Source organism: Taudactylus pleione, unplaced genomic scaffold (genome assembly GCF_031769625.1).
Source record: "Taudactylus pleione unplaced genomic scaffold, aTauple2 ptg000244l, whole genome shotgun sequence".
Classification (NCBI taxonomy): Eukaryota; Metazoa; Chordata; class Amphibia; order Anura; family Myobatrachidae; genus Taudactylus; species Taudactylus pleione.
In genome coordinates this window covers 8,832,095-8,845,637 of record NW_028284646.1, presented here as the reverse complement: position 1 = coordinate 8,845,637, position 13,543 = coordinate 8,832,095, and the positions used below count along the sequence as shown (strand labels likewise).

Sequence of the window (13,543 nt, the reverse complement as noted above, 5' to 3'; positions counted from 1 at the left end):
GTTTGAAGCTTTCTGAGCATTGCAAATAAATGATCATCACAATGCAAGAGGTCTATTATTGGTAAAACAATAAAGCAAACTGGACTGATGATTCATCTCCCTCTCCTCGCCCTCTCCCTCCCGGGGGTGCTCAGTTGCTGGGACTGGGGACGGAGACAGCTGCTGGGGAAGAAACCATAGGTCACGTGACGGCGGAGGAATGCCGCTGCTGCTGCTGCTGCTGCTGCTGCTGTGCTGGGATAATGTGCAGTACAGTGTGACTGTGGGGGGAGAGAGGGGTGGGACAATCCCCAGCAGACTGATCTTTATTGCAGCCAATGGGCACCTAAGGCTGCGGACAATCAGCCAATCAACGCTGTCTGTAGACCGCCCCGGCTCTGTTCATCCCTGTTTGAAAAAAAAAAAAATGAAAAAATGTCCCCAGGAGGAGGATTGAGGGGAAGATAAGTTGTTGGACGATTGTTGCTGTTGCTGCCCTCCCAGTGATAGAAGAGTGAGTGTGAGTGGGGCTTCAGACGCGGGTGGAAGGATAGTGCTCAGAATGGTGAGTAACTGCTCTGAAGGAGGTGATAATATATATACGGAGCTCAGTGACGTGTCTGCAATGTCTCCAGTATTCCTGTATTTACTTATTACTACTTCTGGAGACGAGAAAGATCTATGGGAAGTGTACTTTATATATTTATATAATTATTATTATTATTATACTGCAAGTCCAGTCTTCCAACTTATGTTTATTTACTTAGGATGTGCTTTTTGTGTTTGTTACTTATGTATATGTTTTAGAGGTGAATCCAGGAGGACCGTGTAGCCACTGGGATGTCATACAGTACTGCATATATGTGTAGCCGCTGGGATGTCATACAGTACTGCATATATGTGTAGCCACTGGGATGTCATACAGTACAGTATATATGTGTAGCCGCTGGGATGTCATACAGTACTGCATATATGTGTAGCCGCTGGGATGTCATACAGTACAGTATATATGTGTAGCCGCTGGGATGTCATACAGTACTGCATATATGTGTAGCCGCTGGGATGTCATACAGTACAGTATATATGTGTAGCCGCTGGGATGTCATACAGTACTGCATATATGTGTAGCCACTGGGATGTCATACAGTACTGCATATATGTGTAGCCGCTGGGATGTCATACAGTACAGTATGTATGTGTAGCCGCTGGGATCTCATACAGTACAGTATGTCAGTGATAACTAGTATGTACATACAATAGTAGTAGTTTGTTTGCTGACAGATCTGTCACTGACTTCCTCCTGACCCCACTCCAGAATCTGCTGCATATTAGTTCTCACATCCCTGGCCTGCATGGTCTTCTCTCAGCTGTTTCTCAGGAATGAACTGATTCGGGTCTCTGTTATAGGAATGGCTCATTGTAATCAGTTTAGCTAAAGCTGTGGCAGCAGATTGCTACAATGAATTGTGCCTGTGTAGATGTGCAGCAACCAGCCAGCATCTTGCTTTGGCACCTGCTATTTGCATGGTAGCTCCATTTAATATGCCATGTCGTGCACAGCCACATTGCACACGTATGTTTATTATAGCCATTTGGCAGTGTTAATGTCTTTGTAGTGAAAGTTCTAATGTCCTTTTTGATATGTTTAGATTGGAATGCTTTAATTGTTGAATGGGCTAATGCTGTGATTGGCCACTGATTGGAGAGAAAAAGGCATTGTGTGACTGGCACAAAGGTTTTCTTTCCATTATAAGTTTATTGCATTTGTAATGTTAGTGTGTACCCTGAGAAGTACTGTGTGAATGATTTTGCTGTACAGTATATTGAGTCAGCCAGACTTTTATTCTGAGTGCTGAAACAGTATTGCTGGTAATTATGTGTGGACATCTTCCAAGTGCACTAACAGGCCCCAGTGATACCGGAAGCCAATGGCCACTTTTTCCAGATTGACCACCCACATGATTGGCCAAATCGGACTGAGCTCTTGGGAATCCTGTGTGGCTCCTCCTTAATTCAGCATGCAGCCCGACTTGTCTCTGGAAATGTGTATCTTTCAGTGCTGTGTATTGTACATGACAAGGGTACTAATAGTCCTTCGTATTAACAGACACTGGACCTGATTCAGACCTGCTCGCTAGGATGCGTTCGCTCGTAGCTGGCCGATGTTCGCATTCTGCGCATGCGTATGCATCCCAGTGCGAGAGATCGGGATGCGTTCGCTCACTGCGCATAGACAACCCAGCAGAGTCATTAAAAACGGGGGGAGTGGAGGTGCGAACGCAGGCGTGCCTGAGCGTCTCAACACCGTTTCAGAGGCGTGCATAATTAAGAGACAGCGTCATTGTACATGTCACCTGACTGGATTTTACACTAAAGTGCTTGAAGTGATTACAGTAGGGCATGGTCTGCCTCAAGTGCTGCGATCGCCTCCGATGGTACTTGATGTACCAATGGTTGCATACACTTCCTGGAGATGACGTGCGCAAGTGGGCGTCTTACGACAGGCTAGTGGGAGTCTGCATACACAAAGTGATCGCATGGCCAAGACATAGTGGACGTGCTAATGCCTTGTCGTGCAATCGCCTGCCTTGCTGTGGGTTGGCCGGATTTGCATACGCTAGGTGCGAGCGTGCGCATCTAGCGAGCGTGTCTGAATCGAGCCCTCTGTTTTTTACAAGAAAGTTTCAAAGCTTTTGGACATCATTGTAGATAACAACTTACTCAGTTATTCCTAACGTGGTAAAAGAGTTTGCTTTGGGTTTATCATCTTTGAGAAAAAAAAGAATATTAAATACTCAAAAATGTTATACTGGAAATGAATGGAAGGATGTTTTACAATTCATATTATACAGCCTAGATATTCCAAATTAGCAAATTTGGGGCCTGATTTAGAGATTTACACAATGCCAATATTTACTTAAATCAAGCGATTGTTAGCCATTTTGCATGTGCGAAAGCCACAATATTGCCTGACCTTTGTTGATCGGCAAATAACAAGCCAATATAGCCAAATTTGTTTGGACACCCAATGGCTAGTAGTCTTGGTGGATTAGTGTTTAGGGCTTTTAAAAACTGTTAATTACCTTCATTTGCTGTGATATAAGACATATTATAGACTCTGAAAGGCCTTTCCTCTTAATGTGTAATATTTTTTCACTTTTTGATGACCAGCACTCAGTAATGACTTGGTAGACCAGCGACGGATTGATAGCTGTCTCTGGGCCTGATACAGAGTTATATGCTCAAGCAAACACATCTGTGAATTTTGCCATTTAGCAATTGCTAAAATATGCTAATGCATCAGCCGGCAATTCTTGAGATGCCCAACGGATCCCTCGCTGTTGCCTGTACACAAACCCAGCATTGGACACAGATCCAGAAAACATCAACTCCTCAAGTAAGTCTATCATCAATCAGGATTGCCGTGGTAACTGAGACACTGGAGCTTTGTTCTCTGCGTATGCGATCGCAGATGCTATCTAGTACACACCCAGGAAACAGCCATGACACGTCCGCGTTTTGGCAGGGACTCCCCGTAACCACCCACAAAATGGCCCCTTCCTGTCAATCAATTGCGGGTGAATCCTCACAGCAAGCTCAATCGCAATTAATTCGCCACGCATGCGCTATGTGACTGTGAAACATGCAGACCACAATAATCGCTCAACTGCGTGAACATCGGAATAGCTGTCAACTTTGAATCAGGTCCAATGTTGGCATAGCTGGACTAACAGTTTAATATTTTTATATATAAAGTGGAAATGCAATATACAATTTTACCCTGATTTTCCACTGCAACTTTGTGATAAAATAGGGTCAGAAATTTGAAACGATGATGTGGTCCAGGGGTTCTCAAACTATTATGCTCCAGGACCCTATCTGACAAAATATATTAGAGTATCACAGCAAGTTATTGCAGAATTGCTTTGGGGTGGCAGGGAAAGACAGAGAGTGACTGGGCAGACGTTGGGGGACTGGGTAGGCAGTGGCAGGCAGAGGATTACATTGGGAGGCAGTGGGTAACAGAGAAGAAGTGGGTGACTGGAGGAGACTGGAAGATTGAGGAGACAGTAGGTACTGGGGAGGCAGTTGGTTACAGGGGGAGGCGCAGTGAGTGATGGGGAGGCAGAGGGCGATAAGGGGGAGGCAGTGGGTGGCATAGAGAGGCAGTGGGAGCCTGGTCAGGCAGTGGATGATGGGGAGGTAGTGGGTGACAGAGGGTGATGGAAGACAGGGGTAGGAAGAGGATGACTAGGGGAAGGCAATGGGTGACTGGGAGAGACAGTGGGTGTTTAAGTGTTGTGTGTTTCCCCTCCACATCCCTCGGAACTCTCAGCCAGTGATCTGAACAGTCAGAAGTAACAGACAGATCAACTTATTTCAGACTTCTCTGACTACTGGCTGAGCGATCCGAGAAGTCATCACCCTGGCCCCATGTGAGTTGCGACCCCACGCTGAGATGAGTTTGCGAACCGCTGATGTAGTCTATGTCGGAGGCCACATCTCTTTTCAACAATATTAAAGTTAATTAAATACTCCTTAAAGGAAAATAAGAAGAGCAAAGGCTCAACATTACTTATTTATTGTGCCAACCATCATGAAAATTATTTCTACCAGAATGCAGGACTGTACTTGGCATCTATTAATTGAAAAGACTCCTCTTTTCTGAGTAGGAAAACATTAGCTGTACATGACTACAGTATATTATAAGTGCTATTAGAAACTCAGCAATGATTGGAATTAATAACATATTTGTAGCTTTTTACAGCAATAACCTAAATTCTTCCTGCAGATCCTGCTTGTTTTAGTATACAGTTCTTGTTGATGTTCGGTCGCGCACATCTCCGAGAATTACGGCAACACAAAAGCGCTAATTTTCCCATACACCGCTATGGGTTGAGAAAATTGGCAACCTTGTTGTTCCAACTGTCCCCACAGCCTTCCAACAGCACTTCACAGAAATCACCGACAATTTAGTCCCTCACCCCAATGAGTCTTCTCTGCAGACTGTGCAAAAGAATTGCGGGATTAGGATAATAGGGGCCAACAATTCTAATGAAAGCATGTCAGTGTCAGATTTATGGTATACACTACTTTCTTTCCACTCATTAATGACAAATTATGTCATTTTGATCTATTTTTAACATTCCTTCATATTACCAGCAATTCAGTTCGGTTTCTAAATTGGATCTTTACTAAATCGGATTATTTTTATATTTACTCTAAAGCATAAATATTTGGGTGTCACAAATAAGGGAGCCATGGGTCTATATTTACTAAAAAGCGCCGATTCTCAGTGGATATGAGGGCTGGATTTTGAAGGGCTATAGTAATACATGCAAAACAAGTCCGATTTTGCTTGTATTGCTATTGCTCTTTTAAACCCAGCCCTCAAATGCTTTGAGAATCGGCAGCTCTGAAAGACTGATCATTAATTCTAGCCAGGTCTATGGGCCTGAATCATAGATGCATGCTTTTGTACAGCCGCTGCAACCGTGTACGCAGCAGCTATGCAATAATTTGTAAATAGACGACTCCTGCTGGCTTATGTGATCCTCTGAAGACGCAGTATTAAAATCGCTCTGCGTAAACATTGGTCATCTAAGTAACCCTCAGGTTACTTAGGATGGCCAGTAGCCAGTGAAGTTGCGTACAAGGATGAAGCTTCACTGGCTTCAACACGCCCAGAAAACAGGGCTGACACGCCCTAATTTTTTTGGGATGCTGTCGGACACCGCCCCCAAACATCCACAGCCTGTCAAGCAGGATAAATTCTGCGCATGTACAAATCTCCGAACATTGGCATTGTACTTAAACTACAGGCTTAGTAGTTGTACACACACATACTGTACTATAATGATTTAAAATTTTATTACACATTCTTGTACAGCCCTGATTCCATGACGAAAACGCTGTACTATAGTGTACCGAATCACAGGTTCCGTCAGCCAATTATCGGGCGGTGATACAGAAAACGCATTGTATATCGGACGCATGCGCAGTGTAGTTTAGGAAAAGCGACACCTTTTGGACAAAAAGTTGTATTACATGCTATGACTTTTTCCAGCGCCACGGTATGTTTCATTGCGATTAATAATGAAAAGCGTGACTCAAGGCGTACTGTGTGGCGCGAGATTCAGGGCGCGCTGCTTGGCGTATTGAGCAACAAACTAGCTGGGCCCATCTGTGTAACAACATCTCTAATGTTGAGTACCACTGTGCAATGGATTTACCCGCAAAAGCTTATAGACCTAAGGAGATGAAACAAAAGGCACATGTTTGTATAAATTACCAGTCCCACTTATACCTACAGGGATGTACTTTATGAAGTGTTCAGTGGTTCCATACGTACCAGTCACTCGGCTAGTTTTCCACACTAGGACACAATTAATGTGCAGTGAGGTTTAGAAGAGTGGATAAGGTATTACAAGAGGGCAGCCTACATGATTGTGGATGGCTTTTTAAGTAAGCTGTAAAATGATCCAATAATACTGAAAATGTCTAATAATAATAATAATAATAATGGAATGTAATAGGCTTCCATACAGAGAAGTTTTTTAGGGGGGAATGCATAAAATTTGAAAGGGTAAAATAAAACAGCACAAGTTTGCTCATTCCAGAGTATGGATGCAGCATGGGAGAAGTACTAGAGGTGGCAGTGGGAAGTGGTGAAAAGTTTGTATGGTTGGAGTTGGTCAATTGGTTGATCAGAGTGTATGAATGGGAAGATATTTAAGATGAGTGAACATGACACAATGTTATGCAAATCTAGTTCTGTGATTGAAGAATAACTATTGGAATGTTTCAGTGATATTATGAGCTTTATAAGTGAGAACTAAGATTTTGGACAAAATGTAATAGGGTGCAAATGTTTGTGCAAGTTTAGTGCGAGTTTGTTTGGAAATTCGCAGTATGTAATAGCCTGTGAGTTGGAAGGTGCAGTTGATCTAAAATGCGAGTTAATGAGAATTTTATGATATTGTCACCGCGGTAAAACTTGCAAATTGTAATTCGAGTTTCATTAGAAGGTGTGAGTTAGTCACTGTAACAGCAGTGTGTTTTACAGAAGCCTGCACAGATCAGTGAGATCCGTGCAGGCTTCTGTGTGTTAAAAGGGAATGAAAGCATTAAGAAAAAAAAAAATTATGTGAGGCCCTCACCCCCCCAAGAAGCATAACCAGCATTGGACTCTGTGAGAATATGGATGACAAAATAAGTAGGGGTCTCCCTCATTATCCACAACCAGTACCGAGCTCTAACCAACCCCATATTAATCAGCAGAGCCTGGGTTTTACTTAGGGACCCCCCACAATAAAGGCTTTCCCTTCCGCCAAACAGGCCCCAGGCCCAGGCTGATAATCTGGGGCTATTCTCCGCACCCCTGGTTGATGGTTCGGAGTCAATTATGTAAAAAATAGATATAATATAGAGGTCCCAGCAAGCCTGCCCTGCTTGCATGCACGTACCTGTAGTCCACTTGTAAAATAAATATTAAAGTAAAGACAATATAAACATAATATAATATTTTAACACACACACACACACATGCCCCCCCCCCCCCCATACTGGTTGTGTTTTTTTTGGGGGGGGGGGGCTTCACATCATTTTTTTTTAAACACTTTTATTCCATTTTAACACACAGAAATCAACATGGATCTCTCTGATCTGTGCAGGCTTTTGCTAAACACGCTTCTGTTGAGACTAAACTCGACAGCCTGAAGCAGGTCTATTATTTTACAAATCTTTTGTTATTATTTTACTAGTTATGTGCGTGTTTACAACTTACACCCTATTACATGTGACAAGTTGTGTTTTTTTAGCCAGAAAACATCTGGGTATGAGTTTGGACCATGCAAGAAGTGAAAATGTGAGTTTAGTGTGAGTTTGCATGTTCTAACAGCCTATTACATATGCGAGTTTGCAACTCGTTCCTTTTTTGCAAGAAATAAATCAGTCTGGCATTTGCCTGCATTAAAGGTGTCAGTGTGGTTGATGATTGACCACTGTGCACAGACTTGCAGGAACGTAGACTGGAGGTAGTGCGTGTATTAGGGATTTAGTTAATTTATTAATGGGATATGCGCCTGATTTATAGTTGTATGCTGTTAGCTTCGCTGCTGCTCCGAAAGACGCCCAAAGATGGTAACGTATGCTAATGCCAATAGTAGTGTTTTCTGGAAATAGACGCTTCTGCCGGCTTCTGTGATCTGCTGCATCTGAGGACACCGCATCAAATCAGCATCGGGCAGCCATCGGAGTAAACCTAAGCTCAACTGCTAGATTCACTAGAGGTGTGATAGGTCATGGTTAGGGTGGTGTGCTACTGTTCGGTGCCATGCTAGCTTAGTGGAAGCACTGCGGGCCAGCCAACATAGTGGTATTACTGAATCCCTAAGGTGAGGCTGAAACACATGGTACCACCTGTATAAGGGGTCGGATCAAAGCAGGATAAGAGGTAAGGGGACCTGGCGCCTCCAAGTCGGTTGCATGATTCAATTGCGGTAAGGGCTGGTGTCCTGCAGTGCTATCTATGACACCAAAATAGTAGTAGTAACAGTTAAATCCAAATTTAAACTGCAAATTTTAATTTGCCATATACAAGTCTCTGTCTGCTTATTTCGGTTCATTTGGTTATTGGGACAGGGAAAAGGGAAAAAGGTGTAAGGGGAGAGCAAGGGCATCAGATGCTTAGAGGTATACTGAAGGATGCCAGTGGTCAAAACCCAGATGCCTGCATCCCGATCGTGAAGAATCCCGACAGGGGCCGGTGAGTACTCTAACTCTCCCCTAGTGGTGCCTAACCTTAAATTCCCCCCCCCTGGTGGTGCCTAACCCTAACTACCCCTTCCCGTAACCTAGACCTAACCCTCCCGGTGGGGTGCCTAACCCTAATCTCTAACCCCCCCCAGCCCCCCCCTACCCCTCAGTGGTGCCTGACCGTAACCCCCCTCCCTGTAGCCTAGCCCTCCCTGGGGGGGGCCTAACCCTAATCTCCCCCCCGGGGTGCCTAAACTTAACCTGCCACCCACCCGTGGCTAACACCTAACAGCGCCCGCTTACCTTCGTTCGGGATGACTCCTTCGGGATAAAGATTGGCGTAAGGATTTCGGCGCCTATCTTTAGTCCTGTGTCGGGATTCCGACAGCCGGCATTCCGGCCGCAGGTAATGTGACTGAATACCGTTTAAAGAAACGGAGCGATGCATACTTGCAAGAGCTTATAAACCATAAAGCTGGGCCCTATTTGATTGTAGAAAATTAAAGAAAAGAAGGGACGAAGGTGGAACAAGGAAAAAGATATGGGTGAAAGATGGAAGCAGGGCCTCCCCCTCCCCACAGAGTGGGTGCCTATTTAAGCAAGGGGCAGGCCAGAAAAAGCCATAGTGAAATTTGTACTTAAAGCTAGGGTACAGAACTTTGTGAAGAATAGAGGGCCAACCATGCAGCCAAAGAAGTGTATTAGGCATGTTTACCTACTGTCCCGGATCATCCGGGAGACTCCCGAATATCAGGTGGCTATCCCAGATGCCAATCATTCGGGAAGTGAGCTGTCCGGGCTTCTTGATGATATGTTTGAAAGAGGGGCATATGTAAACATATGCAGAAGGTCTGCGCTTAAAACTTACTCTCTGTATGTGCTGAACCGCTGTGTTTAGTTCAAAAGGGGACAAAGAGAGTGAAAACATATGTGTGTGCGTGCCCAGTAATGCTGGATGAAATGCAAAAAAGGAATAAATTATACTGCGCTCAGCTGATATGTATACCGTTTAAGACCAGATAAACTAATTACAAATGGTGTGAGTATTGGCTGATGAAGAATACACCTGGGGGGGAAGGGAAAGGTGGTCTACAAATGGGATCTAAATGGTAGATATAATAAAATATGACATAAAAAATATATAGTAAAATATAACAAACAGAAAACCTTGTACCAAATGATAATTGTCAATGGTAACCATGTATGAATTGTATCAAAACATAAACATAAGTAAAGGTAAAGAAAATATTTATTGGTATGTAAAAAATGCTAAACTATAGAACAACTGGAAAACCTGCACATGTGTGCTCAAACCTTGATGGACTGAAAACATGCACATGCACTAATTTGATCAGTGTGAATGATCAGAGCTTGTGTGAGCTAGTGTGTAGAATAATAGTAACAGGTTGATGGGGATGGGTGAGATCCAATGTTAGGTGGAAGGGAGCTTGGTTCAAAAACTATGATCTGTATTGTCCAAGGGCCAGAATAGATGTTGTGAATAAGTCTCAGTGCAGAGGATAAAGTCTTGATGAAAAAATAGTTAATGTCGGTGGCGTCCCACTAACGTTAATGTGCTGGAATGATGCGCTATGTAGAGATGCCCGAGAGTTTCTTCTTGGGGCTAGGATTGGGTGAACCCGATGCAGCGGAGGTATGCTCCTGACAGAGCCTGTCACTGGCAGCCGCAGTGCCGGTCGTGTGCCTGAGTGAACAGGCAAACACCGGCAGCGCGTGCTGATGCGAGCGCTACTGTCTGACAGGAGGAGATGTCACGGCAAACACCGCTCTGCTGGAGCTGTCTGCTGTGTGTCTCCTCCTGAGAGGGGGGAACTTGCCTCTCACTTCGCGGGCACCATTCCTGCCCCTGCCGGCTGTTGTTCTGCGTGATGACCGGTCGGTGCTTAGGTGCTCCCTGTGACGTCGCTGGATGTGTTACACGGCCGTGTGGAAATAGATGGTTCCTCTGCCCGCGTGTGAAAGGGGGGTATTCCAGGATGAAGTATGCAGGCGGTCGTGATTCTTGCTACAACCAAGAACCACGAACATGTGCATGGTTTTCCAGTTGTTCTGTGGTTTAGCATTTTTTACATACCAATAAATATTTTCTTTACCTTTACTTCTGTTTATGTTTTACATGGTTACCATTGACAATTATCATTTGGTACAAGGTTTTCTGTTTGTTATATTTTACTATATATTTTTTATGTCATATTTTATTATATCTACCACTTAGATCCCATTTGTAGACCCCCTTTCCCTCCCCCCCAGGTGTATCCTTCATCAGCCAAAACTCACACCATTTGTAATTAGTTTATCTGGTCTTAAACAGTACACATATCAGCTGAGCGCAGTATAATTTATTCCTTTGTTGCATTTCATCCAGCATCACTGGGCACACACACACATATTTTTTCACTCTCTTAATCCCCTTTTGAACTAAACACAGCGGTTCAGCACATACAGAGAGTAAGTTTTAAGCGCAGATCTTCTGCATATGTTTACATATGCCCCTCTTTCAAACATTGTACTAGAGCAGTGTTGGCTAACCTTGACACTCCAGCTGTTATGGAACTACATAACCCAGCATGCACTGCTACAGTTTTGCTATTAGGGCATGCTAAAACTGTGGCAGGGCATGCTGGGATATATAGTTCCACAACAGCTGGAGTGTCAAGGTTAGCCAACATTGTACTAGAAGAATAAGGGATTTTCTTCAGTTAGGTCTTGCTGCTAACCACCAGAACCCCTATCTTATACCCCTTTTACACCAAAGTCCCCGGGTCTGACCCAGGATTTGGAACACGTTTCCAACCCGGATCAGACCCGGGACAACCCCCTTTTACACTGCGGCGCTGACCCCGGCTATGTCCGAGTCGGTACCATTCACACCTGACCCGGCTGTCCGGAGAAGGTGACCAGCGCTTTTTCCCCTCCCTCCCACTCCGCGACCTACTTACCTTATCCTGCAGTGGTCCGGAGGCAGGGAGAGCAGGTGGGGTGCGCTGCTTCGTGCCGCTGCTTGGAGATGATGTAATCTCCAAGCACCACTGAAACCGGCCAATCAGGCGGCATGCGGCGCAGCCCGGGTCATCATGAGCCGGGCCACGCTGTTTACATTGCAGGGTGACACGGGAACAACACGTGCTCAACCCTGCAATCAAGCAGGGTTGGATCCCCGGGTCACTGGACCCGGGTTGATTCATTTACACCGACTAAAATCCCGGGGTTATGCGCGTTCACGTGCATCAACCTGGGATATTTCAGTCGGTGTAAAAGGGGTATAAGTGAGCGCCTGTGACACCATTTTTCTATTAAAATTCTTGATAATATGACTTCCACTGAATCGCATCATTGTTGTTCTGCCCCTTCTTTAGAATCCTGGGAATCGCTGCTTTGTGTAGTGAGAGGCTGGGCCAAAATGATGCGCTCATAGTGCCACCCCCAACCCAGCCCACTTGGTTGCCTCGTGCACCGCCTTCCCTTCAAACATCCTGCCAGGATAATGGCAAGTATGGTATTAGATCATCTATCACTGGTTTATATAGACATAATTTATCAGGTAAATAAAACAAAACAAACTCATGACCTATTAGTACAAAGACTTGCTACTATTTAGCATTTGAATAAGATTCTCTATGTAAGCATTTGAACTAAAATTGGATTTGTTAGACACAGGTCACTTAGCAGTGGAATGTAAGTAAAGATTTTGTTTGCTTGTTGTGTGCCAGATTTTCATGTGCTGGCCAATATTACCTGCTGCTGAGTCGGAAGACCCATATGAAATGATTTCTGTTTACTAAAGTTTGTAGTATTGCTCTTTAATTTGCTTCACCAGTAATGGTTATTTCCTTCTATCAGTGTCACTATTGTAAATATTACAAAATATCTATTTGTAAATAAAAATAAATAAAGTAAGAGTATTTCTAACCAAAACAAAAACTGGTTTGTTTTTCATTAACTGTGAACCTGATTCAGCTTTGGGAATAAAGTAAGAAAGAGCAGGTAACTGCATCTTGGTAAAAGCATGCTGCACTGCAGGTGGGACAAATGTAAAATGTGTAGAGAGATTTAGATTTGGGAGAGGTGTGCCCAAACTGGAATCTAAAGCTACGTACACACTGGAGCGATGTCTGGATGATATGCCATTTTGTAACGACATATCGCCTACATCGCTCAGTGTGTACCCATGTTTGCACACTCCCGTGATCGCTAGTAACAGTCACCAGGTTTGATGTGCTGCACATCAAACCTAGCAATATGGCTAGCGACCAATGCATTGTTAATGAATGACGTAACAGTGATCTTTACGTTGTTCATTAAAGTGTGGACGCACAATCACTGGTGACCCACATTCATTCCGATGTCGGAACGAATGCCCAACACTCCAGGGTGTACCTAGCTTTAATTGCAGTGTAAAAATAAAGCTGTCCAGCATTTGTGGGCTACATGCAGAAGCAGCCAGTATTTATTTTTAGTTATTTATTTTCAAATTGTTAAAATGTACCCTTTTTAACTACTTGTGGACACCAGGACTAGGTAAGCCTGAAATAAATGAAAGATTAAAGTAAGCATTTGTTATTTGTTGGCAGTAGGGCTTTGGCTATGATGATTAAATCCCGCGCACAGACTACTAGTCTTTAGAGACCCAGCTATTGGCTCCAGGGTGTCCTCGACTTCTGACTTTATTGTTACATTTTGGGCTTATTATGAACCCCTTTATACAGCGATCCTTGATGACCCCTCATTAAACCATCAAGTTTTGACTGAGGTCAATTTACACAAAATGTCGTCTTCTCAGCGGGAC

General features: G+C 44.0%; 1 protein-coding gene across 2 annotated transcripts in view; it reads left to right on the top strand.

Annotated features, from left to right (window-relative positions):
• The first annotated feature begins 424 nt into the window (after nucleotides 1-424).
• ARHGEF10 (Rho guanine nucleotide exchange factor 10) overlaps nucleotides 425-13,543 on the top strand; it is a 154,862-nt gene continuing 141,743 nt past the window's right edge. For both annotated transcript variants that reach the window (XM_088479699.1, XM_088479698.1), the window contains exon 1: nucleotides 425-544. The gene's annotated coding sequence lies outside the window, so the exon portion shown is untranslated. The remainder of the gene's footprint in view (nucleotides 545-13,543) is intronic.